The sequence below is a fragment of the Ctenopharyngodon idella genome, chromosome 17, assembly GCF_019924925.1.
Source record: "Ctenopharyngodon idella isolate HZGC_01 chromosome 17, HZGC01, whole genome shotgun sequence".
NCBI classification, from domain to species: domain Eukaryota; kingdom Metazoa; phylum Chordata; class Actinopteri; order Cypriniformes; family Xenocyprididae; genus Ctenopharyngodon; species Ctenopharyngodon idella.
The window spans coordinates 28,782,169-28,804,744 of NC_067236.1; the positions used below are offsets into that span (position 1 = coordinate 28,782,169).

General features: G+C 38.8%; 1 long non-coding RNA gene across 1 annotated transcript in view; it reads right to left on the reverse strand.

Annotated features, from left to right (window-relative positions):
* LOC127499218 (uncharacterized) overlaps nucleotides 1–22,189 on the reverse strand; it is a 183,509-nt gene extending 161,320 nt beyond the window's left edge. The window contains exon 1 of the long non-coding RNA XR_007926074.1: nucleotides 22,093–22,189. This is a non-coding gene — a long non-coding RNA (uncharacterized LOC127499218). The remainder of the gene's footprint in view (nucleotides 1–22,092) is intronic.
* Between the last annotated feature and the right edge of the window lie 387 nt (nucleotides 22,190–22,576).

Consider the following 22,576-nt stretch of genomic DNA (forward strand, 5'->3'; position numbering starts at 1 on the left):
CAGTCTGAACCACTGACAACAGACTTTGCTTAGGCAATTCAGAACAACCAAAACAACATTTCAGGGCAAGGCAGGCAGATGCCCCCCATATTGTAGTCATGGAGTTTCCCAATGTGAGCTCTGCTACAGTTTGGAGCGGTTAAGGCCCGGGTATACTTCATTTTTCATCTTGCGCACATTTGAGCAGGTGAGCCTTTCAAAGTATAGCCTAATTCTTTGGTCGTGAGCGCGGAAAGACGTTCAGTGTTCGGTGCATGGTGCATCAAACGGACTTTACAAGAGCACATACGCAGTTGTACGTGCACCGTCTGTGCGGTCACAAAATTACGCAGAAAAAATGTGAATGGCCAAGTATACTTTGGGCTTTAGTCAGGCCTCCACAGACAGCACACATCATGAGCGAGATCCTATTCCACATGAATGTGTTAAAGTCCTTGTGAACCGGAAGTTGCAAATGACTATTCTCCAGTGTTGTGACGTATTTCCAAGTGAAACAGAATATTGAATAGAGGGCAGAGTTTTACTTTAGCGCTAGGCCTCTCCATCTCTCGCTCATAGCAGACTAACGGTTGGAGGGGAGTGGTTTAAGCGTTTTCAACCCAAGCCGTCAAACTGACGTCATCAGAAAAGAACGCCATTCCAGACCGGAAGTAACTTTTCAGATTTTGATTAAAGATTACCATGACAAACAATTTTTTTCTGTGTATTAACTTGCACGGATTAATTGTTCAACGCAAGACTAGTAATATGCACTAACAAAGTAAATAGGGTCAATTTTGATTTCATGACGACTTTAAGGGCACAAGCAAGAAAAACTCACTGTTCAGAGAGTTAAAACTAGTCCAAATTCTAGTAAACGTTGGCAACCTCTTTAAGTTTTTCTTGACTGGGCTGATGAACATTAAAAAAAAAAAAAAAAAAAAAACGAAAAAATTTGCTTGCTTGCACCGACTGAAAACATGTCAAAAACCATTAGATAGGAGAGACTCTCAGACATTGCAGTAGGTTACTGAACATTGAACGGTCCATTCATCTGGATTTGGTTAAAACAGTTAATCGCTTTGATGCCGTGCCTGGTGGATGCTGTTCAGCCCTTTACAGTGGCATATAGTGGATGGGAACGCAGAGCATATTAAATTAATATTATTAATATTATTATTATTATTATATAAACAAGTAAATAAACAAGTAGCAAGCAAACTTTAACTCTTTCAAAAACATAAAAAAAATGTTAATTTATAAAAATGTTATAATTAATAATAAATTGTTTATATATATATATATATATATATATATATATAACAATTTATTATTAATTATAACAATTTATTTTTATAAATTGTTATAACTCTGTAATAGAAAGTCAATGTTTGCAATCATTACTGATCTATCAGCTGTGAGCGAAGCAGAGATTATTACTACAAATGAAGTGTGGCAATCAATAGCATCCACAGTACACACTCCTGCTGTGAAATCACTGTAGTCATGCAGAACTGTATACAGAATCAGAACGCATTCAGATTAGACTGTTTGATTAAACCACTGGACCATAATTCCATTAATCGTGGCCCTTGACCTTGCCATGAATAAATACTTACATTTAATGATATGGAAATAAAACACCAAATATATTGACATATAAAACCACCTTTTCTATCCAATACTTATCTTTCACATTAATGTCTTTGAATCATTTTCTTGAGCTTACGAATATAACAAACTCAATGAACTGCCATTTAACACTTCACTTTTTCTTTTTTTTTCTTTTTTCTTTTTTACTCATGAGTCCCTATGTGTGATTCTTCCCTAAAATTATCTTCAAACAGGAGGTGTTAGCTGAGCATTGTTGTGCTTATTCACCATGAGATAGATTCAAGCTGTGATACTCATGTGCTGAGCACCAGAGTTGCACAGGAACATTTCACAAAATAAAAAAGGTGCTGCCACACCACACTGAAACACATGGCAGCTCTCTACAGTGGAGTTCTCCAGCTCACTGCTCTTCACTTTCATTAGTTTTACCTTTCTTTCTGTTTCCCAGACAGATGGCGCCTCTGTCAACAGAAGACAATTCCTGAGAAAGTTAACATTCTTCATCCATGTTTTTTATTCACTACAGTTGTTACAGTGAAATGCCATATATGGTTTGTATCCTGTTGTGACTTGGATTCCGGCACGCGCTCGGTTGGCGCTGGGCCATGTTAATTAAAGACGCACATTGATTCAGCTCCTGCTTGTTTGTTGCATAAAACACAAACATGGTGTCAGAAGTGAGCACTAGATCCTGAACATGGCCTCAAACAGCATTCCTGCCCCTGAGATCATGCGGATGTTGGGAGACATATCAAAAAACTGGGATAATTTCAGAGCAGAATTCAAAGACTATGAACTAGCTACCGGGCTGATTGAGAATCCCAAAGAGGTGAGAGCAGCAGCACTGCGGTGACTAATGGGCAATAGTAATGTCAGCATATTTACAGTCATAACATTGTGTTGAGCGAAGAACAAACGAAGGACCCGAAAGTCATACTTGATGCCTTGGGAGACTACTTCAAGCCTGCGAAAAATGTGATCTACGAAAGGTATATGTTCGGGTGTTGCAAGCAGGAAGTGGACAAGCCTATAGACAGCTTTCTCACAAGGTTGCGGGAGTGAGCATCAACCTGCAAATACAGGGAGCTCAAAGATGAAATGATTCATGTTAGACTTGTCCTGGGCATTGCTACTGAGAACACCAGTTGGCGTCTGTTGCGTGAACACGAACTGACCTTGTCACAGTCTGTGGAAATATGCTGACTGGCAGAAGCCACGGAACAACGTGTAAAAGCAATCGACAACACATTCAGTGACACTGTGAATATTGCACAAGCACAAAGGCTGAAACACCAGGATGGTGAAGTGAATAATGAGCAAACGCTCAGAACTGTGTGGTGCAAATATTGTGGGGGTGGTCACAAGAAAGGCAGAGAGCAGTGCCCCGCATATGGAAAGACTTGTCGATCATGCGGTGTATCGAATCATTTCGCTAAGGATTGTAAAGCCCATCACAGAGCCGACAGGTCCGGCAGAGTGAATGTTATGATGGATGATGGTCAGGATGAGCAAGTACCCTACAGTGAAGGTCGACTTTTCCCTGCTGAGGAATGCATTGACACAGTAAAGTCCCCAGGTCCAAGATGGTTCGTTAACCTGACGCTTAATAAAAGAAAGCAGGCCTGTCAGCTAGACATGGGAGCGACTTGTAATGTTATGAGTCGTACAATCAAAGAGAAACTGGATCCAGAAAGCCCCCTGCAGCCGAGCACAACAAGACTGAAATTGTATTCTGGTGCCACAATGCTTTCTCTGGGGCAATTTCACACAGAATGCATCGTAAAGGGCACCGAGCACAAACTAGTTTTTGAAGTGGTCGAAGCCGATCAAGAGCCATTACTCTTGGGTGACACGTGTGAGCGGCTAGGACTAATGAAATTTACCATACCAGAGGAGCTTCACAGACTAGTTGTATGCTCTGACATGCCACTCACAAAGCAACAGTTAACTTACAACTTCAAGGACGTGTTTAACAACCCAGTTGAGTCAGTCCCAGGAGAGGTCCGGTTTGTGCTTGACAGTAGCGTGTCCCCTGTGCAATGCGCACCACGGAACGTGCCGGTGGCCTTGAAAGCCAAAGTGAAAGAACAGCTGGACAAGTACATGAGAGATGGACACATCACAAATGTCACTGAACCTACACAATGGATAAGCAATATGGTAGTCATAGCCAAGCCAGACAAAGTAAGAATATGTATAGAACCAAAGCACCTGAATCAAGCACTTCAAAGATTACACTATCACATGCCAACTCTGGAAGACGTTCTGTATAAACTACCCAAAGCACGCCTGTTCACGCTGGTGGATGTTCACGATGCCTTCCTACACTGCAAACTGGACAATGAAAGCAGCCTAATGACAACTTTCTGGACACCATGGAAGCGGATGAGATGGTGTAAACTGCCCTTCGGTGTTTCAGTGGCACCAGAAATTTATCAGCGTAAGCAACACGAGCTGTTGATGGGACTCCGAGGCATAGAGCTCATTGCGGATGACATATTGGTTGTTGGCTGCGGTGACTCGGATGCAGAAGCCGAGTCAGATCACGACAGAAATCACCGCGCCCTGATGGAGCAATGCAGAGCTGTGAAACTCCGAATGAGTGAAAAAAAAAAAAAAAGTTGCAATTCAGACTGAAAGCGGTGCACTTTCATGGACACACATTATCAGCAGAAGGGATACGTATTGACCCGGATAAAACGAAAGCAGTTTTGGCAATGCAGACACCACAGGATGTAAAAGCAGTTCAGCTTTTCATCGGATTTGTGACGTACATGGCCAAGTTCCTCCCACGGCTTTCAGAGGTATGTGAGCCGCTTTGCAGGCTTCTGGGACAAAGACATAGCATGGCATTGGCTTCCTAAGCACGACGAGGCGGTTCAAGAAATAAAACTTATGATTACCGACACGCCCGTTTTGAAATATTATGACATTGACAAGCCAATGACAATACAAAAGCGATGCCAGCAAGAACGGCCTGGGCTGCTGTCTGCTGCAGCAGGGACAACCTGTGGCTTTTGCCTCTCGGGCACTCACGCAAACCGAACAAAATTATGCCCAAAGGCTGAATCTTCGGTGAAGATTGCGAAATCACTCTGTAAGAGGGCAAAACTAGATGGAACAGATCCATGGCTAGCAATTCAACACTGGCAAAACACACCCACAGATGGATTGGACAGCAGTCCTGCACAGCGACTTATGTCCCGTAGACTTAGGATGGGACTTCTCACGGCAAACAGTTTGCTTTTCCCCAAGATAGTCGAAGGAGTTTCGGAGAAACGGAGGTAAACGGCGCATGACGAAATTCCATTACGATGCGAGAGCCAAAGACCTCCCAGAACTTAATGTCGGCGAACACATCCGAATGAAACCACTGCCTGGAGACCGCACGGGCCAGTGGTGAGACGCCAGTGTCTGGGAAAGGTGAATCCGCGGTCTTATGTGGTGGATGTGGATTGCACATTATACAGCCGCAACCATGTGGATTTGCGGAGGGCTGAGCGGTCCGCCCAGTTTAATCACCAAGAGGCAGCGAGAAAGGAGAGCAGCCAGGGCTCAGTGGCTAGCAACGGTGAAACAGCAATTAGAGAGGGTGACACATCGGACATCATAGAATATGTGCCAGAGCAAATTCAAGAACGAAGGCAGCAAGTGTCTGATAGGCCTACACAGTTCGGAACCCCGATCATTACACGCAGCATAGACAGATTAACGCACCAGGAATGCAGTTTCCTAATGCACAGCATAAATTTGGTTTAGTAAACTTTGAGTTCATGTTTGGGGCTGGGGTTGCATGAGAAAAATAATCAATATTACAAAAATAAAACAACTCATATTACAAAATGTGACATTGTAAAAGTCAGTCTTTTTATAAGTAACACTGTCCAACAGCGACAACCTGCAGGTAAAGTTACAGTGGGAGACTTGACTCCCTTGATCCCGTTAAGTTAAAACAGAACCCCTAAAGTGTGCAGTGGGTTTGGTGGGGGATAATTGAGAATGAATGAAGGAAAGTCATATGAGAGGAGGCAATGCCTCCATTGCGCTATGATTGCAGTGTTTCCCATACATTAACTAGACTGTGGCTGCCTGCCACATTCTAAATTGTCCCGCCACAGTCTCAAAATTAAACGGAAATTAGGCCTGTCGCGATATTTAAATAACCGTCTGATAATTGCTCTCTTTTATACAGCAAAAGTGGGAGTCATAGAGCAAAAGAAATAGACCAGCACCAACTAAGTTTTCGTGTACTATATTCAAAGTCATCTGAAGCCATTCCATAGCTTCATGTGAGGGACAGAAGAATATGTACATCGTTAAATTTAAGTTCACTCAAACTCGTCTTCCCTCTACTGCAGCTGTCAATCATTCTCTGTTCAGCACTCAAACAACGTGTCCCGTTCGATAACGACAGTCAGCATGGTTAAACTCTCCAATATGATATATTCCCATTATAGTACTTGATATGTAGATAAAAGGGCTGTGGATTTGTATAAAATGACTTTATCTTGCTGGAGTTTATTGCTGTTTCTGAACAATGTCATCATACTGGTTACAGCGTGTCTGTTAGATCGCACAACACAAGGATTATGAATTGGCGTCACACACACAATAACTGGAATTTAAAGGTGAGAAGAAACTTATGATTAATATACTGTTAGATGTAGATATGCACAGGGATTCTCTTTGTGCCGTGAACTTTTCAATGCGCAGCGCAACTGCGCTCTGTGAATCCATATTGCTTTAAGCACATCAGTCTGCACCCGGGATGCGCATAAGCGGTTTGTGCTGCTGTTTTGAAGCGTTTCATATTATCATGGTTTTGCACACTGAAAGATTATTAATAGCCTATTTTGTTCTGTAGTATCTATCATATCTTGTTGCCCCATTAAATAGCTGCACAATACATTTAAAATAAATGTCTTTTAATGTTACATTATTATAAATTTATATAAATCTTAACATTCACATATAAATCTAAATCTAATATAGTTTTTTTTTTCATTTCATAAGAATACAAATAGAATTTAACTTTTTATTAACATTTAGATTTTATAAAATTACTGTGCAGTTGTTTTTTTTTTTTTAAGAATTAGGCTAGCATACTTTTTGCTGCTGAATTATAAACTCACCTTTATTAATTTTTTTAGTTATTTTTTTTTTTTGGTCAGCTTATGATTATACATTTTTATTCATTTGTTATTTTTCTCTATAATGAAGTAGTGTGTTTAGTGCATTCTGGATTGTGTTTAACAAATCAAAGATTGACCATTAGTTCCACAAATACAGGTGTATAGATACAGGTCCCCACTAATTATTCTAGAAATAAATTAACTTAACAAAGGTAACCTCTTTTGCTACATATTTTTAATGTATACTCTACATGTTTGACAACTTATGAACTATAATTTAGCCTACTATATACGTGTACGTGACTAATGTGCCCTACCATCACCAATATATAAATTACTATTAGAGCACAAAATTTCTTACAAGAGAACAAATTTCTTCATTGATCTATTCACTTCTGACTATTTATGACCACTTGCCCCTGTGACAACTTATTTTGGCCCCATGTTTTCCACTGTTTGTTCGGTAAGAAAACAACCATGGTTTAAACTGTTTTCAAACCTACAGTGCCAGATTATTACTGTTTTCATTCTCACTAAACAGCATCCAAAAGCAAGTCAGGTGCTTTTCTGAAACATGAGAAAAAAGCAATAGAGGTGTAAACATCCAATCAAAAAAAGGAGGCAATTATACACACAGCATCTTAAAATTACCTCTCCATAAACCATCATAAGTCAGCAGATGATCCCATTAAGTCCAAGACCATGCTAATTAATGCAAGTGTGTGCTGACAGTCTGATGATTGCAATTGCTGGATAAATGGGCATTATTATGTGAGTAATTATGTAGCATTGTTAAGGAGTTTGACTGCTGTGACTGCTATGAGTTCCGTGAGTTTGAGGGAAGCACAGAATCAACGGAATATTCACGAGTTCTTTTCAGAAACAGAAGACAGGCTGCAAAGATGCCAGTTTATTGCTGAGACTGCATGTGTCCAATAGACATGTACTGACACACTTAAACCTTGTGTTACTCATATAGTTTTACTTTCACAGATATGCATAATGCAATATTTAAAAAAGGCTGGCTTTACAAGACAGATTACAATAAAGATTATTATTTGAATACTATTGTATTATTATTAATGCTTATCTTTTATTTGTATATTTTCAGTTATTTTGGTTCAAGTTTTATTAATTTGGTAATGTGGTTCACATTTTTTATTAGTTTGTTTTTTATATTTCTATAAAGCTTTAATTTATTTCAGTTTTAAGGCTGATTTATACTTCTGTGTGGGACCTACGCTGTAGACTCTGTGCTGTAGTCAGCACAATGGTTTTCATTTATACTTCCGCGTCATTGTCCGTGTCGACGTGCAATTACAAATGCAGGGAGAGGTTCTAGCAGACCAACCACAGCACTTGTGGTCCATGTAGAGTTGACACATTGTTACATTTTTGGAGGGGTGCACGTCAGGCTGCGCCATAGGCTACGCATGCTACACACAGCCTACAACGTAGCTACAGCGTAGTTTCGACGCAGAAGTATAAATCAGCCTTTGGTTTTAGTAATTTTAATACTTCAGCTTAAGTTTATCTTAGTTTTATTTTATTTTAATTTCAGTTTAATTCAGTTATTTAAAACTTGTTTAGATATAGTTAACCATAACATTTATATTAGGGCTAGGACAATACATCGATTCTCGATTCGCAATACAAAGAATCTGGACTGATTCTGATATTTTCCGATGTATCGCGATTCTCTCTCGAATTGATTCTGAGCTTAGTTTTTAACAGCAGATGGCACTACATGCTTTAGAAACACCCGTACTCTGCTTGCTTCGTTCCTTTACACACATCACCTAAACCTAAAATAGTCATTCATAAAGTTTGAAAAGGTTGAAGCGAATTACATTGCGCAGTGGGCTGTGTTTACATTAATCTTGAAAACATAAAAGCATTCTGAACCAAGGTCCAAGTATATTTAACCACTTACATGACTCAGCCGAACGCATGATCGCTGTCCAGCACTCTTCTTCATGAGCATTTGAGTGTGCGGTTAAAAACTAGCCTAGATTGCCATCTGCTGTTAAAACTAAGCTCAGAATCGATCCAGAATCATTGTATCGTGAATCGAGATTCTGTGTATTGTCCCAGCCCTAATTTATATACTGTATGGTTAGTATTTCAATAATATATTATAATATTTTCATTGCTATTTTTATGTGATTAAATTGACAGCTCTGAAATATATTGCAAGAAACTGAAACAAATATTGTAAAATACATTGTAGTATGGACTTGGAAAAGAATATCAAAAACACTTTTTGGATGACTTCTTGTTAATCATAGCAAAATATAATTCTCTGCCAAAGTTGTTGTTTATGCGTTCCTTTTGGTGACATCTTTTCAGCGTGTTACATCACACACAAAGTGTGACTCAAACATGGATTCTCACAGCATGCGGGGAGTCATGTTTGCAGCCTGGGTTCCGGAAAGCACACGCCCTTCAATTTACAACTTCCTATATGATGTAAACAGTTCAATAAGGGCTTAATGAACATAATGTGATGCTAATAATTAAAAGATTGACAGGATGCTTTCGTGCTGCTCTTTAATGGTGGATAGCATTTTTGCTGTTTCTTCCTCTTGGAGCATCACATGTTGATGGTGCTTTGGAAGCCTTGTGATTTAGACAGATGGCTCTTCTCATTTGAGCTGACTGACAGCTCACAACCTGTCAATCATGCCTCAGAAGATGAATGTGAGAAAAAGGAGGCCAGTGAAGTGAAAGGCATAAACACCTCCCACCTTCTTGCACAGGCTGCATGCTGGGATAGATTGTTCCTCCATCATTTGGGTTCTGATGTGTCATGTATTCTCAGGTATTTATAAACTGGTAGACTTAACCCGTTAAACTGTGCCTTAAGCTTTCTGTAAATGTTCTCAAAGAATGCTGTTAATTTTCTGACTTTTTTTTTATTTTTTTTGCCTGATGTTGTTTTCACTTGGCAGTAATAGTAGTTGTTCTTGTTGTTGTGTTGACCATAATATGATTAGTAATGAGGGAACTTTTTCCATTCACCCAAACCACCCATGTTGATGTAATGTTAAATGTAAATACTAATGTGCCCACGATGGAGTACATTTATTCAGTTTTGAGAGGGTTGAGGTACCATGAGGACAGGCAGGATGTGTGCCATAAGAGGGGTGTTTTATCCTCAGACAGTATGGGATATTCTTATCGTTCAATCATTTACTCACCATTTTTTCCAGCATGTGAAATAAGCAATCTGAGAATGAAAGAGGCCTCTTAAAGATTCAATATCTAGTAGTCTTCTTTCCTGACTGAGTGCTTGTGTGTTTAGAGTAAACAATGGTGCTTCGTGGAAGGCAGACAAACAACTTACCTCATCGATACAGCTTTTCAAAATAATATAAACAAAAATAATTGATTTGTTCAAGACTTGTGAGACCAATAGACTTGTTATGTGGATTGTTTATTGTCAATATCACAGCTTACTTTTATATACTTACTTGACCATAATATACTTTAATTGTGAAAGATTCATTGTGCAATATATTCCAAGGGAAAAAGAAAATATGTTTTTTTTTAATATGTCCTTGTGATGTCAAGGAAAGTAAAATAGCTTTGGAGAGCTTAGTAAATTGCTTTTGGAGCAACTTTATTCACATTTATTTAATTCACCGATCAGGCATAACATTGTGACCACTGACAGGTGAAGTGAATAACACTGATTATCCTCTTCATCACGGCACCTGTTAGTGGGTGGGATATATTAGGCAGCAAGTGAAAATTTTGTCTTTAAAGTTGATGTGTTAGAAGCAGGAAAAATGGGCAAGCGTAAGGATTTGAGCGAGTTTGACAGGGGCCAAATTGTAATGGCAGCTCTTGTGGAGAGTTCCCGGTCTGCAGTGGTCAGTATCTATCAAAAGTGGTCCAAGGAAGCAACAGTGGTGAACCGGTGACAGGGTCATGGGCGGCCAAGGCTCATTGATGCACTAGGGGAGCGAAGGCTGGCCCATGTGGTCCGATCCAACAGACGAGCTATAGCTCAAATTGCTCAAGTTAATGCTGGTCCTGATAGAAAGGTGTCAGAGTACACAGTGCATCGCAGTTTGTTGCATATGGGGCTGCATAGCCGCAGACCATTCAGGGTGCCCATGCTGACCCCTGTCCACCACCGAAAGCGCCAACAGTGGACACGTGAGCATCAGAACTGGACCACGGAGCAATGGAAGAAGGTGGCCTGGTCTGATGAATCACGTTTTCTTTTACATCACGTGGATGGCCGGGTACATGTGCGTTGCTTACCTGGAGAACACATGGCACCAGGATGCACTATGGGAAGAAGGCAAGCTGGCAGAGGCAGTGTGATGCTTTGGGCAATGTTCTGCTGGGAAACCTTGGGTCCTGCCATCCATGTGGATGTTACTTTGACCTAAGCATTGTTGCAGACCATGTACACCCTTTCAAGGAAACGGTGTTCCCTGGTGACTGTGGCCTCTTTCAGCAGGATAATGTGCCCTGCCACAAGGCAAAAATGGTTCAGGAATGGTTTGAGGAGCACAACAATGAGTTTGAGGTGTTGACTTGGCCTCCAAATTCCCCAGATCTCAATCCAATCGAGCATCTGTGGGATGTGCTGAACAAACAAGTTCAATCCATGGAGGCCCCACCTCATAACTTACAGGACTTAAAGGATCTGCTGCTAACATCTTGGTGCCAGATACCACAGCACACCTTCAGGGGTCTAGTGGAGTCCATGCCTCGGCAGGCTGTTTTGACAGCAAAAGGGGGACCAGCAAATATTAGGAAGGTGGTCATAATGATATGCCTGATCGGTCTGTGTGTATGTATGTATATATGTATGTATGTATGTATGTGCAGGGCTCGACAATAAGGACTGCCCGATGGCCCGGGGCCAGTGTGAACGACGCTCGGGACAGTAGACGGGACTGTCACCTGCCCGATCGGGCCAGTGCTGTAGGGTGTGCGATATATGTCGTCTATGATATCGTAATTGTTGATTTAATGATCTGAAATGATCGAGTTTGTCCCTCACTTTACAAAAACCAAACAAAAACACACCCCTTGAGTGCGCGCATACACTACGTGACGTAGTCTAGTAGGTTAGACTAGTGCACATGCGTATTTAGAGTGTACGCTTTCACTGCATGATTTAGTCTATTAAAATGCATTTAGAAAGCCCCTAGAATTAAAGATAAGGGGCAAAAATGCCCCTGTATGTCTTTTATTTATATATATATATATATATATATATATTACTGTCTGCACTCGGTTACATGGATGAACATATTAAATAATCGGTTACATATTAAATAACACACTGTCAATTGTGATAAAATTTCCCAATGTTATGGACATTGTCATTTTTGATGCTGACGCTGTATGCGGTTGTCAGTGCTGAAAATGTGCATGTCCATATTAAGTGGTGCTGCCATACTGGCAATTAGCATCTGCTCTAGAGTTTTGTTTTGAGAAATATGACAGGAGATTAGGGATGAACATAAACATAATTGACGTAATTGATTAATTCAATTCAATTCACATTTATTTGTATAGCGCTTTTCACGATACATATCGTTTCAAAGCAGCTTTACAGAGAATGCATATCAACATTACAATTTGGAGACTGCAGTTAGCTAATAATGTAATAATTTAGGCGATTAACATACAATCACTGTTAGCAATTTAATTGGAGGTAGAAGCAAAGAGCTCCTGGAAAAATGAATTACATATTAACAATAATTAGGATTTATAGAATGTGAATGTGCGTGTTGATCCAGATGTTGCATCTTCTGAAGTCATCGCAGGAGTTGGCGCCGTCTCTTCCAAAGTTTTAGTCATCTGAGGTCTTCTTAAGAGGCTGGATCCAAACTGAAACTGATGTACTCTCTAGTCACCTCGGGACGGGCGTCCCGAGGTAAAACAGAAAAGCAAATGGAGAATAATTAGCATAGCTGCTGTTCATAACATTAAGCAAAGATAGTCATGTGCAATTGATCTGATATGAGATGGATTATGTGAATGCTTGGCTGAAGAGATGTGTCTTTAATCTAGATTTAAACTGGGTGAGCGAGTCTGAGCCCCGAACATTATCAGGAAGGCTATTCCAGAGTTTAGGAGCCAAATGTGAAAACGCTCTCCCTCCTTTAGAGGACTTAGCTATCCTAGGTACAACCAGAAGTCCAGAGTTTTGTGATCTTAAAGAGCGTGAAGGATTGTAGGGCGATAAAAGATCGGTTAAGTACACAGGAGCTAAACCATTTAGAGCCTTATAGGTCATTAGCAGTACTTTATAATCGATACGGAACTTAATAGGTAACCAGTGAAGAGATGATAAAATTGGTGTTATATGATCATATTTTCTTGACCTGGTAAGAACTCTAGCAGCTGCATTTTGTACCAATTGTAGCTTGTTTATTGAGGAAGCAGGGCAACCAGCTAGTAATGCATTACAGTAATCTAGTCTAGACGTCATGAAAGCATGAACTAACTCTTCTGCATCAGAAACAGATAACATATTCCGTATCTTAGCAATGTTTCTGAGGTGGAAGAAGGCTGTTTTTGTAACATATGAAATATGATTTTCAAAGGACAAGTTGCTGTCTAATATAACACCCAGGTCTTTAACTGTCGAGGATGGAGTAACAGTACATCCTTCTAAATGCAAATTGTAGTCTGAGAGATTCTGTGTACAGGTTTTTGGCCCAATAAGTAATACTTCAGTCTTATCTGAATTTAATAGAAGAAAATTACTAGTCATCCAATGTTTTATTTCTTTAACACACTCTGTCAGATTGGATAATTTAGAGTTTTCATCTGGTTGTGTTGAAATATATAATTGAGTATTATCGGCATAGCAGTGGAAACTAATTCCATGTCTTCTTATAATATTACCAAGTGGCAGCATGTATATTGAAAATAGCAGAGGGCCTAACACAGATCCTTGAGGCACTCCATAATTTACTATCGTTATCTTAGATTCTTCCCCGTTTAAATAAACAAAATTGTGACGGTCTGATAGATACGACCTAAACCACCGTAATGCCTGTCCCTGGATACCAATGTAATTCTGTAGTCGATCTAGGAGTATTTTATGATCTATAGTGTCGAACGCAGCACTGAGATCAAGTAACACTAGTATTGAGATACAGCCTTGGTCAGAAGCTAGAAGTAAGTCATTTGTAATTTTAACGAGCGCAGTTTCTGTGCTATGATGAGGCCTGAATCCTGACTGAAATTTTTCATAGATAGCATTTTTTTGCAGGAAGGAGCACAATTGGACCGACACCACTTTTTCTAATATTTTCGATATAAATGGAAGATTTGAAATGGGTCTGTAATTTGCCAATACATTTGGATCTAATTGTGGTTTCTTAATGAGAGGCTTAATAACTGCTAACTTGAACGGTCTTGGAACGTGACCTAGAGATAAAGACGAGTTAATAATATTGAGAAGAGGCTCTTCTGCTACAGGTAACAATTCTTTCAGTAGTTTAGTGGGTATTGGATCTAATAAACATGTTGTTGGTTTAGACGCTGTGATAAGTTTATTTAGCTCTTCCTGTCCTATAGTTGTAAAGCACTGATATTGTTCTTGAGGGACGATAATTGAGGCTGAATCATAAAACTCTGTCAAGGGTTGTACATTTACAACCGTATTTCTGATGCTTTCGATTTTTTCAGTAAAGAAATTCATAAAGTCATCGCTACTAAACTGTAATGAAATGTTTTGTTCTGGTGATGTCTGTTTATTTGTTAATCTAGCCACTGTACTAAACAAGAACCTTGGATTGTTTTGGTTATTTTCTATGAGTTTGCGGAGATGCTCGGCCCTGGCTGCTTTTAGAGTCTTTCTATAACGGGACGAGCTGTCTTTCCACGCGATTCTAAAGACCTCTAAACGAGTTTGTCTCCATTTGCGTTCTAGATTACGAGTTTCTCTTTTGATAGCGTGAGTAATATTGTTGTACCATGGTACAGTATTTTTCTCTCTAACCTTTTTTAATCTCATCGGTGCAACAGTATCTAATGTACTAGTGAAAGTGGTGCACATACTGCTAGTAATTTTCTCAAGATCATTTGTGTGTTTGGGTACAATGAGCAGGTGAGACAGATCAGGCAGTTTATTTGTGAATTTATCTTTAGTTGTCGGGAGAATTGTTCTACCTAGTCGATATTGCGGTGCAATTTGACAAATATCAGCAGTATGCAGTATGCATGTTACAAGGTAATGATCAGTGATATCATCACTTTGCGGTAGAATTTCTATATCAGTAGGATTGATTCCATGTGATATAATTAAATCTAGTGTATGATTAAGACGGTGAGTGAGTCCAGTGACGTTTTGTTTGACCCCAAACGAGTTTAGTAAACGTTGTTCCAGCCCTAGTTCCTAAAGTGACATCTGACCTGGCATGCATAATACAGCGTTTATTTGTTGTCGCAAATCTGTGTGAACTGGAATCATTGTCTGTACGTGAAACATTTCAAAACCGAAAAGGAAAAACTTTCCATTTTTGGTACATCGTTGTCATGTAAACATAACCTCAATGTCTGAGAGAAAGCCCTGTGTATACAGGAAAAGTTGGGGGGGGGTTAAGAGACCTTGGTAGTGAGAACTTTATTTTTTTTTTTTTTTTTATCCTTATGGCAAATTATGCATGCTCTGCTACTATTCAGTCTTCTTACATTTTTATAAGTGAATCTGAAAAGTACAGACTTTAATGTGGCATATGCAGAGATATAATGAGGGGGAGGTTTTAAGCAGCAGAGCCCTTGGCACGGTATACTCTGAACTGAGAATGTACTCTGCCTTCACACTAGTTCACACAGCGAGGTCTCTCTGCTTTTGCACGCACAGAGCTGCTTGTTTGTCTCCTTGAAGTTCAAAGGTTTGCATCTGTGTCTCCAGCCGAACGCCCACCCACCAAGGGCCACCGGAGGCTGCAGGGAAAATACTTCCTCCTCCACACAATTAAAAAGACGTAATTAGAGTAAAGGGAGGTGATGGCAAAGGATACGAATATTCATGATGACAGTATAATTACTTGAGATGACCAAGTAGACCAACTGTCAGTTGCTTTGCCCATAAACAAATCCTCATAAATTATATTTGATCAGTGGTGCAATCAGAAGGGTCTGTGCACCATATGCAGCATAAAAGGGAAAGAAGATAAAATGAACACATTAAGAAACAATAAATAATATTTTGTAAACAGTATCATTGTATTTCATCTGCCTTTAACTTCAATGATTCTGCAGAGTTTGCAACAAAGTAGCTCATTTCAAGTGTTCTCCAGAGAACACAGAACAGAAAGAAAACCGTAATCATTTAAGACAAATACCAAGAACAAAATTTGAAAAGTATTTTTTTCCCTTTCATTGTATGAATGAAAATGAAATGAAAAATGGTCAGATAGACCAGTCTGTTGTGATTGGTCTATCACTTAGAGTGTGTCGGAAACAAAGCATCCATTGCCATATCTGAATTTCAGCTCCGGAGACTTCCTCAATTCACAGCAATTGTGCACACTGTAAGGACAGTAACGATGGCGTTGATTTTACTGCATTTTTTACCATCGCACTCACAACTTGAGCAGGACGTTTCTCAGTGGTAAGTTGGACATTACTGGGGGTGTTTACAGAGAGAGAACTTCAGCAAGTTAATTGATAATTAATTGATAATTAATCATACTTATCGGTTGTGATTCAGAGGAGCAAGTTGGTCCAAATAAAGTGGGTACTACTCCATCTTTAATAGATAAGTGTTTTGAAAATCCTGTTGACCTCACTGAAATTAGAGAAGCATGCCGTCAGTAAATTGATGAGAGCACAACAAAAGTTGGAGTTATACTACTGTGGTATCAGAGTAAAACAATTTTAACCACTGACTCTTCATAACCTCATACTTTGGGAGTGTATACAAAAAGAATTTGCTTTTGCAGCAATATGACGACGATTAGAACCAACAATGTGTCAACAACATGAACCAACTACAGTGTTTGAGGGATGCTGAAAGTAGATGATGTTTGACAGCCAATGAAGACCGTAGGTGTCTTCTTTTTGGATAACTTTATTTGCCTTGCATTTTGATCTATTAAGCTTTGCAGACCTCTTACATTCACAAATACCTATATTACACACTGCATGAAAGGTAATATATTTGAAAATGTATAATAGGGGCACTTAAAGCTCCGTAAGTTTTGCCTCTTTGTTGCCATCTCTGTTTGAAACCTGCAATTGCAGTTATTTGCGGAATTATCATCTTTACGTGGGTTGTGCTTCGGCACGGCTGAATCTAATGTTTGCTGTCAGTCACCACATTGGTGTGGATACTGTACTTCAGAATCACAGATTCTACGTCTTGGAAGTATGACCAAAATAAGAATTTTTCAATATTATTATTCAATATTTATTGTCATCACTATGAGCGCTGGATACTGTGTTTTTAATTCATACTTGCAGCCGAAGGGCGCTCTGTGCACATTTAGTCCACAAATGACTCGTAATGAAGAACAGGCATACCATGTGACATTCCAGGAACTAACAGAGGCTTCCAGAGATCGCTATAACCATGGCTATAACACGCAGATAGATACTTTTGAAGATAATACACAATTGCGACGATGTATACATGTATTGCCTCAGAATTTGCGTCTGAATAGAGCGTGAGCTCCGTGGGCATGGCCGAATTAGTGGATAATGAGCTGACTCGCAAACGGCTTGAATATCTCTCTCTTCATTCAGATTACATAAAAAGAATATTTGTTTTCAGTTTGACTCACATGATTTAAAACCTGACATTTCAACGTTTCTTTAGACATAAGTCTCATTTTTTTGTAATTAGTATTCACTAGTTACAGTTCATTTTCTGAGGACTATCAGATTGCACTTCGTTCAGAGGGACGACAGATCACGCATCATGTTAGTTTTCTTTATTTTGCAAAAAGCGCAACATTTTGTACACAAATAAAAGAAGATATTTCACAGATTAAAATGGAGTATAACTCTTAATTATATGTGCTAAAATTGACTGAGTATTTCGAGTCTCTTTCATACTCATACTGAATGCATATTAGTTACCAAGAACTAGCCATAAACAATACGTTAATATAAAAAAATTAAAAGTTTGGTCAGTGTGAATCAGCAGTTAATGTTGATCAGTGAAGAGAAGTTGGATCACAACTACAAACAGCAGTAAAACAGTGAGAAGTGTTGTTTTGGACTGAGTAAAAGTGTTCAAAAGAATTGTGTATCTGTCTGCATCTGAATGTCCTTAGATGGCCTGAAACACAGTAAACAGGAGAAAAGAATTGTCAGTGCTCTTGGGGTCACTATGAACACTCACACAATAGTCTTTCTTGCTGTTTCTTTGGCCTGGTGATGTAGCATTGTTGTAGTAAAAATCCCCATGGGACAGAATCAGCACGCTCACTCGCCACATGAGTTGAACGAATCAATCCACCATGCACCAAACCTCATAGTTTGCTACATCTCTTATATAACTCACTCATATTCCCCCATATCTTATTACAGCATCTTCCTTCATTTTTTTGTTTAATTAAGATAATGAATTTGTTATGAAACACAGTCAAGGACGGAAGCCAAACCGATAACGGCATTTCACAGGTGACGGCACATTTATAATAGTGAAATGTTGTTCATGAGGTGTTGACAAAGAGGAAATTATTTCCAACCTCCACTGGCCTTTGATTAAGTGAGACTGAATTTGTAATCAACTACCTAATATTTTTCCTGTTTGTTTATCTATTTAGAGCAGCATCACATACTGTAGATCATTCCAAATCAGAATCACATACTAAGTACAATAACTGTAAGATTAGATCCAGTAAGTTTTTAGCTGCATGCAGTTTTAAAACCTAATTTTCTACAGTAAATCAGTGGTATTTGAATGATTGCACTGTAAATAAATAAATAAAAACTATATTTGTAAGGGGTATGATGACGACTTTCTATATATAGAGAACTAATAGCTTGCTTGCAATCACGTGATTCTGATGACTCGCGAAATTCAGATGGAGGAAATGAAAATTAGAATTGAAGAGATGGAGAAAGGTTCGTACTCTGCTGGTTTAGAAAGGTATAAACAGAAAATCACAACATCTGTTGTATGTGATCCTTATTTTATGAAAAGGAGCGATTTTTCTACTGGATTGAAAGACTTGATATAGAGACTGTGAAGCTGCCGTCATGCCGTGTTCAGTTCTAGTCTGGTTTGTTTATATCGCGCTGTCTTTCTGCTAGTGAGTTTAGGGCAGTATTTTGATTTTCTATCGTGATTGTGAAAAATGTTGCCATTGTAGGTCATTCATCAGGGCTCCAGACTGCGCCTAAAACGGTCGCATTTGCAACTAAAAATATTAATTTACGAGTGATATTTTTGCCGAGTTCCCCATTGGCGACCATACAAATTTACACGTTATGACTGTAAAATTTGCATGTTATTTGCGTGTTCCATGACCAATAGCCTATCACGTCATTTGCTGTGTTGACGTAAAATGAGATGCTGCGTGTGAATGTTTCACTGAGTTAGAGCGCCGAAATATGAACAGGTAGGGAAAAATTTCACACGCCAAAGAACTAGAGCTGATGAAAGCTGACTGTGTTATTGCCTCGCGTCGCCTGCGTTGGTGCAAAACAGCTGCATTTGAACACACCATTCTGCTCCTGCGTTAAGGAGACAACTGCCTATTTCTTCATAGAAATTCATTTATATATATTTGTCATTCAAAAGGGGAAACCGGCTCTACAGACTGCAGATATACATGCAATGCAGCACGTGCTTACCGTTTTGAATATCAATCATACTGATCACTTTCATTAGTCCACTCCGCTCATGCTCATCAGATAAATATAAGGTCATTAAAAGTCTTCAGTGCCTTAAACAGTATAAGAAGAGTATAAACGATCATTTTAAGGCGTCTTATATTTTGTGGATGGAAAAACAAATCGTGATACTCCCTAATGTGATTATTATTAATTTCATTAAATAAATGTGAGCGCTACATGTTTTAAAGTCAAAAGATGGCGCTGTTGCGCGTTCTTCAGAGCAGCTCGCATTCAGTGATTAAAAAGTTTACATTATATTATTTATATTATATTGTGTGTAAAACGGTTGTAGCAACGTAATTTTTTAATCCTCATCTGAACTTGAATGAGCAGCAAAAGTAAAGCACAGACATTTCAAAATAAGAGTCCCGCTGTATTTCAGTGTAATCAAAGTCAAGCAGTATGTATATCAATTGCCCCTGTTTGTTATTTGGTTACACAAACCAAATTTAATATATTTATATATTTATTTCCAAATATTTATTTTCATTTGACTCATCGATTTTACTAGCATCAGGGTTATTATAGTTAACTAAAACATTTTGTATTGATTGAAATAAATGTTAATACTAAAATAAAAATCTATACAAACTAAACAGACATGTTTAAAAACAACAAAAAATAAAACTTGAAAAAAAAAAAAAAAAAAAACTTAACAAAAAATGAAAGCAGAAAATATAAAAATCTAATCGGATTCAAAATATTAATAAAAACTATAATAGTATTAAGTTAAAATAGTGACATTCATTTTCCAGAAAAGTCACAAGATGAAAAAGCTGAAACTGTAAAGGGGAGATATATAAACACAACAGGATGACTAAAAGTAAGTGATTTAAAATTTTAAGTTCATTGTTGTGTGGCTCTTAAAAAAAATTATTTGGCACCTGTTTAAAAGCAGGAATTTTGAGTTTGTGATAACGATTCCTATATAGAAAAATCACCTCCTGCCCTCCAGCTGCATTTCACGCCACAACAATGATGTCATGTGCAAACAACCTATTGTGTTTAGTTACGTTTTATGGAAAGTAATATGTTATGTTACTTTTGGATTACTTTTTCTCACCTGAGCTTGTTTGTTTGTTTTTAATAACCAAAAAAAAAAAAAATAATATATATATATATATATATATATATATACAGGTGCTCGTCATATAATTAGAATCTCATCAAAAAGTTGATTTATTTCACTAATTACATTCAAAAAGTGAAACTTGTATATTATATTCATTCATTACACACAGACTGATATATTTCAAATGTTTATTTCTTTTAATTTTGATGATTATAACTGACAACTAAGGAAAATCCCAAATTCAGTATCTCAGAAAATTAGAATATTACTAATGACCAATACAAAGAAAGTATTTTTAGAAATCTTGGCCAACTGAAAAGTATGAACATGAAAAGTATGAGCATGTACAGCACTCATTACTTAGTTGGGGCTCCTTTTGCCTGAATTACTGCAGCAATGCGGCGTGGCATGGAGTCGATCAGTCTGTGGCACTGCTCAGGTGTTATTAGAGCCCAGGTTGCTCTGATAGTGGCCTTCAGCTCTTCTGCATTGTTGGGTCTGGCATATCGCATCTTCCTCTTCACAATACCCCATAGATTTTCTATGGGGTTAAGGTCAGGTGAGTTTGCTGGCCAATTAAGAACAGGGATACCATGGTCCTTAAACCAGGTACTGGTAGCTTTGGCACTGTGTGCAGGTGCCAAGTCCTGTTGGAAAATGAAATCTGCATCTCCATAAAGTTGGTCAGCAGCAGGAAGCATGAAGTGCTCTAAAACTTCCTGGTATACGGCTGCGTTGACCTTGGACCTCAGAAAACACAGTGGACCAACACCAGCAGATGACATGGCACCCCAAACCATCACTGACCGTGGAAACTTTACACTGGACCTCAAGCAATGTGGATTGTGTGCCTCTCCTCTCTTCCTCCAGACTCTGGGACCATGATTTCCAAAGGAAATGCAAAATTTACTTTCATCAGAGAACATAACTTTGGACCACTCAGCAGCAGTCCAGTCCTTTTTGTCTTTAGCCCAGGCGAGACGCTTCTGACGCTGTCTGTTGTTCAAGAGTGGCTTGACACGACAGCTGAAACCCATGTCTTGCATACGTCTGTGCGTAGTGGTTCTTGAAGCACTGACTCCAGCTGCAGTCCACTCTTTGTGAATCTCCCCCACATTTTTGAATGGGTTTTGTTTCACAATCCTCTCCAGGGTGCGGTTATCCCTATTGCTTGTACACTTTTTTCTACCACATCTTTTCCTTCCCTTCGCCTCTCTATTAATGTGCTTGGACACAGAGCTCTGTGAACAGCCAGCCTCTTTTGCAATGACCTTTTGTGTCTTGCCCTCCTTGTGCAAGGTGTCAATGGTCATCTTTTGGACAACTGTCAAGTCAGCAGTCTTCCCCATGATTGTGTAGCCTACAGAACTAGACTGAGAGACCATTTAAAGGCCTTTGCAGGTGTTTTGAGTTAATTAGCTGATTAGAGTGTGGCACCAGGTGTCTTCAAAGTTGAACCTTTTCACAATATTCTAATTTTCTGAGATACCGAATTTGGGATTTTCCTTAGTTGTCAGTTATAATCATCAAAATTAAAAGAAATAAACATTTGAAATATATCAGTCTGTGTGTAATGAATGAATATAATATACAAGTTTCACTTTTTGAATGGAATTAGTGAAATAAATCAACTTTTTGATGATATTCTAATTATATGACCAGCACCTGTACACAAAAAGTCAAATGAATAAGTCTCAGGCTGAAGGAAATGCAAATTCACGCCTGTACAGTAGAAAGCACAGCTCAAACAAACCTTTCAGATGTGCTGCCATATTGGATCACAGGAGAATAGGACAGAGGAGAAGAAAGTTCAGCATTCTTCAGCAATAAAAACAAAAAAATGAAACAAACATGGTTTAACTAAAGTCATTTTTTGCTTATTGGTATAGTTGAATTGGATCGTCGAAGGTCAGCAGCAAAGACAATGGTTAATAAATGAGAT